This window comes from Alligator sinensis, unplaced genomic scaffold (assembly GCF_000455745.1).
Source record: "Alligator sinensis unplaced genomic scaffold, ASM45574v1 scaffold366_1, whole genome shotgun sequence".
Taxonomy (NCBI): Eukaryota; Metazoa; Chordata; order Crocodylia; family Alligatoridae; genus Alligator; species Alligator sinensis.
Window position 1 is genome coordinate 175,982 of NW_005841851.1, and position 9,413 is coordinate 185,394.

The 9,413-nt window shown below is 44.3% G+C and overlaps 1 protein-coding gene across 2 annotated transcripts in view; it reads left to right on the forward strand.

Annotated features, from left to right (window-relative positions):
- The window catches only part of PIK3CD (phosphatidylinositol-4,5-bisphosphate 3-kinase catalytic subunit delta), an 86,337-nt gene that overhangs the window by 35,494 nt on the left and 41,430 nt on the right, over positions 1–9,413 (forward strand). For both annotated transcript variants that reach the window (XM_006016143.3, XM_006016144.3), the window contains exon 2: positions 982–1,044. The gene's annotated coding sequence lies outside the window, so the exon portion shown is untranslated. The remainder of the gene's footprint in view (positions 1–981; positions 1,045–9,413) is intronic.

The window sequence follows — 9,413 nt, forward strand, 5'->3', positions numbered from 1 at the left end:
CTTTTGAGATTGCAAAGCAGTCAGTCTTCATTTCTTAGATCAAACCCGGGGCACAATATCCCTCCATGGTAACTTAAAGAATAAACATCTTGGTTCAGTTCAACAGACGCTTACAACTCATAATGGAAATTTGTGGTTTTATTAGATCACTTACTTTCTGTAAAAAATACTCCTAAGAACTTGGGTTGCAAACAAATGAAAGGAAAGTTGTGTTTTCTCCTGATTAAGTCATTTTCAGAGACAGACTGTGCCAAACCTTAATTTGTGTTAGTCTCTCTCTTATTTCTGTATCTGAGACAATCCTTAACAAAAGAAAGATAAGCACTTAAATGACTTTCCTGAATTCCACAGTTCTGGGGGGTGGGAAAAAACATATAATTTTGGTTTGTTTTAAGCTGTAAAAGAAAATAACAAGAGGCGAAGTTTTTGTGGGCGATACCTTTTATTGGACCAACTGCATGGTTGGGATGGACCGAGACAAGCTTTTGAATGCTGGAGCATCTTTCTCCCTCCTGGCAGACCTGAAGAAGAATGCATGCCCTGCATATAACAGCTTGTCCAAGTCTATCTCAATCATGCAGTCGGCCCAGTAAAAGACATTACCCAAACCAATCCTTGCCTCTTGGATATTTCCTGGACCATCGCAGCTACAGCGGCACTCCAACACTACCAAAGCAATTAACAGTACTTTGTGTTTGCATGTTAATACTTTCTACTTCTGTCACGTTGTCATTTAAGAATCTCCAACTGCTACACAGAAGTTAATTAAGCCTTGCAAAAAAACTCATTAGATATGGTAGTTGTATTATTCCTATTTTGCATATGGGGACACTGAGGCACACCTTGTTCAAAGTCACAGAATTAGTGCTCAGGTGAGAACTCGTGAGTGCCTGACTCCCAATCACTTTCTTGAAAGGATTAAACAATAAAATCTTTTAATAAAATTGTTTTAATTCATGGTTTTGAATCTTATTTTTTCAGAAGTGAGTATCTGAAACCATATCCCTGATGCCACTGGAACCCTTCACTATCATGTGGAAGCCGGTTAGTAGCTTTTTCTCTTCTCTCTTACCATCTGAGTAATAAATTCCATTGTGTGCTCCAAGATGTAGTATTGTCTGTCTGTAAAATCAATGCTAAGGTTAATTTATTTTTCCCCCTTAATGCTGCACTTGGGCACACTCGCTCAGATCTTGCTGCTCCATCAACGTTTATTACATCGAGGAAGGTATCAAAATTTGATGCTTCCCTTCTCATTCTGCTACTCTGCAGCGAGGAATGGTTTGGGGGAATTTTTCTTCTGCAAAAACCTTGGTGATGATCAGTAAGAAAGAAATCTCAGTTTCCTTGTTGCAGCTAATATAGATAATTTTTTTTCTGCTTATGGCTCTTCTGCTAAAACTGCTGAGTAAACAACGTAGGAGTGCACCCTTTTCAAATCCACAGTGTCATTTATCCAGGCACCTAGCTGCACATACGTGAACTACATGACCTGGGCAGGGACACTAAAATAGAGCCATTCTGGCTTTGTGAATTAAGTACCATCTTCGTTGTTTGTTTCCTCCTTCTTGCTCCTTATCAAATCCCATTTACTTCAGCACGTTTCATAGTAGGTAGGGTCGGAAGGGACCCTAAGCAGATCATCTAATCCAGCCTCCTGCCATGGGCAGGAAAGGATGCTGGGGTCAAATGACCCCGGCTAGGTGGCTGTCTAGCCTCCTTTTGAAGACCCCCAGGGTAGGAGCGAGCACCACCTCCCTTGGAAGTTGGTTCTAGCTCCTAGCCGCCCTGACTGTGAAGTAGCGCCTCCTGATGTCTAGCCTGAGCCTACTCTCGGTCAACTTATGGCCATTGTTCCTTGTTACCCCCGGTAGTGCTCAGGGGAACAGGGACTCTCCCATAGCCTGCTGGTCCCCCTTGGCAAGTTTATAGGCGACCACCAGATCCCCTCTCAGCCGTCTTTTGTGGAGGCTGAACAGGTTCAGGTCCCGTAGCCTCTCCTCATAGGGCCTGCCCTGATCATACGAGTGGCCCTCCTCTGGACCCTCTCCATGTTGTCCACATCCCTCCTGAAGTGCGGCGCCCAGAACTGGACACAGTACTCCAACTGCAGCCTGACCAGTGTCGCACAGAGGGGGAGGATCACCCCATCTGTGGATGCATAACAAGGTGCGGTTAGCCTTCCTGACTGTCCCCCCACACTGTCAGCCCATGTTCATCTTGGAATTGATAATGACTCCAAGATCCTTTTCTGCCTCTGCACTGATGAGAAGGGAGTTCCCCAGCCTGTAGCTCTGCTGCTGGTTCTTCCCCCCAGGTGCAGCACCTTGTGCTTGTCCGTATTGAAACCCATCCTATTCTCAACCGCCCACCTCTGTAACCTGTCGAGATCTAGTTGTAGCCTGTCCCTCTCTTCTAGCATGCTCACTTCTCCCCACATCTTCAGTTCAAAGGTACCTTTTTAAATAAGGCTTCATCTAGCTAAGGTCCGCATTGGAGGCTTCAACCATTCCAGCATGTGTTAGGGGCTTGGTGCTGCATTATTCCCCAGTAATTCAAGGCATTGTTCTGTTGCCACTGGTTGCACCCTGAAGCTGACAGGTATCAGCTGTTGAGGTTTTCCCATAATCCATCATCCATTTTCCCTAGAGCTAATGGGCATATTTCCTTCCCTTGATTTTCATGTCAAAGTGTGCATGGTAAATGAACAGAAACCTCATAAAGGCCTGGTCACAGCACATTATTCTCTGGAACTCCTCCTGTTGGGCTAAAAAAAAACCTGAAACACAATTCAGTTTAAAAACATTGTAAATGAGCATAAAAACTGCTGAGACTTTCCATATCTTCCCTGTACAGTAACCATCACATCTTCAAAGCATAATCAGCCTAAATGCATCTCTTTCATGGAAGCTACTTGGGGAGAAATAAAGAGGAAGAACCTTTAGGAAGGAAATAAATACTAGCTTCTGTGGATGTGGTTCCTATGAGCAATTAGCATCAGCAGAGCTGTGCCTGCCTCACAGAGGAGCTCAGTTCCATGTAGTCAAGAGTAGAATTGGGAATAAAACACTGCACAACACTTCTTAAGGTCCTCCGAGGTGCAGAATGGCCACTAACCTCTTAAGTAGAAGTGAGGATTGCACTCGTGACGATTCATTCCCTTTTCCTGTTGCTGTGCATGGGTATAGTACAAGGTGCACTTCTCATGTATCCTGCGGACTGAATACCCCTGATTCCATGTTGCTGCTCAACTACCTCTCATCAGAGGTTAAAGGGTATTTCCCCTTGAGGATGTACCATGGTGAATTTGCACCCCCTCCGAGACTCTAAGCCTCAAAACTGGAAAGAAATGTAGAAAGTCATAAGAAAGAGGGAGAGAGAATCCTGTTAAAATACTAGTTCACGGGAATCTTCACCCATGCCCTCAGCCCTCCTCCATTCTGTCCATTCTTTCCTTCTGTTCACATCACCTAGCCCTGATGCAAGAGGCCTTTTGGCAACTTACATTGCCAAAAGGCCTATTGCACTTTTCTTCCACATTTGCCTTCAGATCCATCACCCTTCCAGTCACTTCATTGTCTTTTCCAAGTTAACTCAATATAGTACTTTAACCCTTTGTTCTCTCTGAGCTCATTACTTTTGAGAGGGGGATATTTTAATTGCCTAAAACACATTATAAGTGGCTAATACCACTGTGTAATTAAAAAAAAAAAAAAATTGTTTGCTTAGCTCACCAGCCTGGCAGTTGGAATATCTCTCTTCAGTTTCTCGTTTTTCCACCATTTCTCTGTTTGTTCTTGAGTAAGTGACTTCTTTGTATCTCGGTTTCCCCATCTGTTCTAAGCACTGGAGCTGGGCAGAGATTATGATACTAACCTTTTTAGTGTGCTTTGAGAGCTGTGTGTGAAAAGTGTTAGATATTATTTATGAATAAAATCAGAAGGATCGGATGTTGCAAAACGCATATGCATTGTTTAGGGGAAACTAAATGGTAAGCCCTAGATGTGACCGGCCTTTTTTTTCTTCCTGAGGATGCCTCTGTGCTGTTAGATTATTCATGTGCGTTATCACTCGTGTCCTATCACACTGTTGAAGCTATAGTCGTGTGGGGCTTTACATTCAACGTTTGGAAGCAGATTTGAACTTCTGCAAATCTTAGAAGTTTGGACTGGAGTTCTGATGTAGTCAAATCAATAGTTTCTTTGTCTGGTCTGGGAGGTGGGAGGTAAAGGTAGGCTGGGGAATTGAATTGGCTCTACCTCTTTACTCCTCTGCAAGGAGTATCTGTAAAAGCACACACAGAAGCTGCTTATATATTCCTCTTGGGATGGGTGTGCTGTAGCATTTTTCAGTGTTCAAAGGCTCTGAATCTGGGAATGAACATGCACAGCAGTTTCAGAAGGAAAGGTGCAACACTAAATATTACATTTCCCTATAACATCTGCCATAAAAAAATGCAATGCTTCAGTTTCCAGCATTTTCAGAGAGCTCTCTTAGGCCCCACTTGGTATGTGTGTGCTTAACCCATGAGACAGCCTGGGTTCCTCCAAATCGGAATACACTCAGCGAAGCAGTACAAGGATCCGAGAGGGACTCATTAGTTACGGTGAGAAGAAGTAGCCAAAACTATGACCTATCAACATTTAAAGTACTAGACCTCATGCTTGATCTGTTTGGCTAGATGCAAGTTCCTGTGAAGAAGGATCTTGTCTTCATTATGCTTGTGCTTGAGCTCTCTGCTGTGGCCTCCAGGCTGGATTACTGTAAGCCGTTCTACCCAGACCCTTTGACTCCCAAGGCAAAAACTCCCTTTGATTTTTTTAAATGAGAGCAGGAGTCAGCTGCCCTTGCAGACCAATTGTAAGTGACAGCTGTTTCAAACGCGGTTGCCCGCCTGTTCAATGGTGTTAACCACATGGAGTGAAGAGTTTTTAACTCTCCAAAGACTGCTCTGGCTTCCTGTTTGTTTTGTGGTTCAAATACATGTGGCTTTCCTTTTTGGGTACTCTTAGCTATAGGAGTTTTAGCAGTAGTAGTGGTGAGTACTGTTTTTATGAATGTTATTTTTACTAGTTCTGTAAAGCCCTGTAGGATTTGAGTCTTGGGACATGGTCAGGTTATTTTTTCCCTATGTGCCCACCTGGTAGCCAAGAGCATGCTTACTAGAAGTGCCTAGACCTGGGGGGGTGTATTTTGCAGTGGCATCCTCACACTTTGCACGCTCCATCTGGCCCCTAGATGTTGAGTTTCAGCTATGAATCTTGCATGAGATTGGCCTTGAGAGCGGATTTTTTAAAAAGGGAAAGTTAGCAGCTGCACAGAGTCACTTCAGATGTGCTCCATGCTTGAAGTGGGTTGCGGACACAGCAGGTGGTTGGTGTCTTTGGTTGGAGCAGGGAGAGCAGGAACAAGTTGGCAAAGAGACAGGTGAATAAGTATAGTAGAAGAGAGCTGTGAAGGGCCTTGAAGGTTAAGACAAGAAGAGGCTTCAACTAGATTTGATGGAAGAAGAGGGATTCTGAGGCAGGTGTGCTATATAAATAGTCACTTCATATGGTCACAAGATCAGCGTCTCCTGCCTCGAAAATTATTCCTCTTGATTTAACTTTGGTGATGATACAATAGCAGCAGCCGCCCATGACCCTGTGTAGAAGCTGTATTTTATTTTCCATCTTGGTGGCAGCTGAGAGTAGGGATCTTTGTCCTTTGGGCTCCAAGTACTGCTCATACCAGAGGAGCTCAAAGCAGAGGCTTGTAATATAGACCAGCAACGACAGGACGGGGTAGGTTTTCATTAACCCCTTCCAATTGACTTGCGCCATTAAGCCTCTTTTACCTTCTTTGTAGTATATTAAACACAGTAAAGAAGACTAATTATGTCTTTGGTTGCTCACCAAAATGGTGGTGCTTTGGGGGGGGCAGAGTTTAATGTATATATTATTTTTTTGTTGTAGTGGGTGGGGGTTTTGGGGGTTTTTGGAGAGAGAGTATTTTAAATCCAAAGGGTGTTTCCTTCTGAGATTAGAAACTGAGCTGGTGTAAAGGAAAAAAGAAAGATAATCACCAGACTAATCAGATAAACACACCGTTCTGGTTCAGTTGGTAGTTGCAGCAAAGCATAATTGTTTGTTTCCAGGGATCCCTAATTCACAAGAACATCGTAGCAATACAGTTTGAATCGGATAATTTGCTTACATAAAATAACCATGTGATCTTCTGGACTGCATCCCTTATGCACCCTCTATTTAGGTTGGGGCGGGCAATTATTTCAGGCAGATGGCCGCTTACTGAGTTTTGGCAAGCCATCGAGGGCCGCATGACAGGCAGCCAGGGGCAGATAAATATTAATTTTCTAAATTTTTTTTTAGGGGCCCCACGGGCTGGATAGAATGGCCTGGTGGGCTGCATCCGGCCCGTGGGCCGCATTTTGCCCACCCGTGCTTTAGGTCACGTGTAAAACTTAGGTTTTAAGGTCTCTGGGGCAAAGACCCTGTCTTCATTGAAGCACCAAATATGTTCAGCTCTATAAAATAATTGTGTTACAGGATGAAGAAAGCAACTACTTGCAATTTCCCTTGTGCTGCTCTGGAGTTCTTGGTTCCTTAACCCTGTTGAACTGGAAACTTTTTTTTCTTCAGCTTCTTCCCACTAGCCCTTCTGTGTTTAATGTCATGTAGACACCTCTGGGCAATGTCATGTTGTTAACATTCAGAAGTACTGCTCATGTGAGACTTGAAGATAATGAAAAGAAAGGCTGTTAGAAAAAAGCAGAACAGAAACTAGAATTCCAGTAAACAGTCTGTTAAAAATATCTCAACACATGTCCAAGCCTACGACTGAAAATAGGAGACAAATTCAGAATTCTAAAAGATTAGATTAAAATGTGATATCTGGGTTTCAACAAAGTTAAGGACAGGATGTTTCATTCAACATCATGATCAAGAATAACATTTTGTACTTATGCTAAGCTATCACTGTTCCATCCCCAAATGTTCAAGAATTGTGAATTGGTCCCTAAGAATAATGAGCATGTCTTTAAAGCGCAAGATTATTTTTTCCCCCTAAGATTTGGGATGCTTGCATAATTGCATGCCTCCAGGAGTGGGTGCTTTAAGAAGAATGCATACAAAAAACTAGAACTCTTGGTTCCAAAATTATACCTTTTATTAGACCAACTGGAAAATGGAAGGAAAATTGTCCTTTTCTGCAAGCTTTCAGGAGCAAAGTCCCTTAGTCAGGCTCTGGGAAAAGTGTAGATGGTACGAGATGGTAAAAAGTCCCCATGGGTAGGAAATAAACTTAATTTTTGCACAGAGAGAGCTGAAGATGGAAGTCTGTCCCTCTGGGTCCATGAGTGTCTTTTTAAGAAGAATGCCAGATTTGAGGCTCATGAGAAGTTCACATGAGTTACAAACAGCAAAGAAGTGAAAGCACATTGTTATTTATCATGCAAAATAATTATGATTTTTACTTAATGACCTATTAGACCTAGAAAGAAATAATTAAAGAACAAGGGAAAAGAGGTAGATCATTTTGGAGGTAGCCAAGGTAATAGATATCAGGAAATCAGGTTTCTGTTGACTATTTATTATTTAATACCCGAGATATGTGAGGCACTTCTCAAACAGATGGGGAGACGAGGTGAGGGAGGGAGAGAGATTTTTGAATGCAGAAATAGTAGTTGGGTACCCTATTCCCATTGAAAATTAATGAGAGTTGAGTGGCTGGCTGCCATTTGTGCATTTGAAAATCCCTGCCCTCTCTCTCCTACCAGGTACTAATTCTCCATGGCACCTAGGGAAAGTTGCAGAACCTTCTTTCATGCTTCAAATTCCCTGCCTGTAAAAAGGGGATAATGCAAACCTCGCAGGGCAGTGCTAGGAACTAGGTTTGTTCCCAGTTAAGCTTGGAGATGCTTGTGTAGAAGGCACTAATGCAATATAAGCAGTCACTACATTATGCCTCTGTCCCAGACCTCTCCAACATACCTTCTTTTCATGGGCAACACTTACTCTCGTGGGCGGATCTAGAATTTTGCAAAGGGGGTGCAGGTGCATCATCACCTATGAAACCATGCCTATTTTTCTCCAGTTAAAAATAAACTAGAAGCTTTACTCATATGCTAGGGGTTTAGGGCTGGATTATTCAGTTTAAGATTGCCATGAAATTATATTTGTTTTTGCTTCAATGTGAGTTAAAAACAACCTGCAGAGCTGTGGAATAGGAGCTTCATGACCAGGAGCAGTGAACAGGCAGCAGCATGGCAGGACAAAGGTTAGCCTGACTGGTGAAACATCCTTTCCTCTCCTAGTTTTGTGTCCTTGTGACAAGGTATTTAGCTGAATTTGTAGATTGGCTGGAATCTGACAGGGCCACACTGGGACCGCTTCTGCCGTGGCCTTGAACTTGCAACCTGTGCCTGCTGCAACACCAAGACCATTCAAAGGAAGAGAGGGACCTAACACTCATAGCATGAAGAATTTAGAAGGGATTTTTTTTAATTATTATTAAATCTATTTGGGCTCCGGGTCAAATTAGCCAAATCGGTTCCAAATCATATGGATCGAGCAGGGCTCAGGTAGATTGGAACCAGCCAGCAATTCAGCGGATGCTCTTCACTGCTGCCTGATGAGACACGCTGCTGCCACTGTCGGCTTTAAACTTGGGTTTTGTTTTTTTGTTTTTAAAGAAATGTTTTGTGCTCCAAGCCAAATCAAGTCCAAATCCATGAGTCAATCCTGAACCAAGTGACCGGACAACCGGCAAACATCCTCCACCCCCACCAGGGGCTCCACATATTTCCAAAGTCTTTTGGCAGGCATCCTATGTGCAGGCCCAAGCCCGGAGACTTGGGGTTTGGAGGCCCCCAAGTTTGGCCTGCCCTTGACCATATGGCTGCAGGAGCAAGCTAGGGAGCAGCCTCCCGTTTCCATAAAGCGGGCTTTAAGCCCCAGCACCTCGGCAGGTACTAAACCGCGCTGGAAGAACAGTTATCCCGGGCAAAACTGCCTTCGTGCCACGGTTCCAGGTAAGTAAACTGGAAGGCTTTAAACTCGGGGTGGAGGAGGAGCCGCAGGGGGGCTCGGGGGCTGTCTCCCACACCTCTCCCGGGGCACTTCCTCCCCTCCGAGGTCGGGGGTAACGTGGGCTAGTCGGCACTTATCTACTGTGTAACACTTCGATGTGGCTCTACTAAGTAGCTCCATACCGAAGTGTTTTAATGTAACACTTCGCCTGTGACGCTGGGCAAGGAGCTGCCTCGGGGCGCTGGCCTGGCCTTCCCGGCTCCATTGTGACGACATAGAGACAAAGGGTGACGTCGCGCGCGCCGGGCCTATCGGGGCAGGTGCTTGTGCTCCCTCTTCCCCGGCGGCGCGGATGGCTGCGGCTCCTCCCAGGCCGCCCGCACGCCC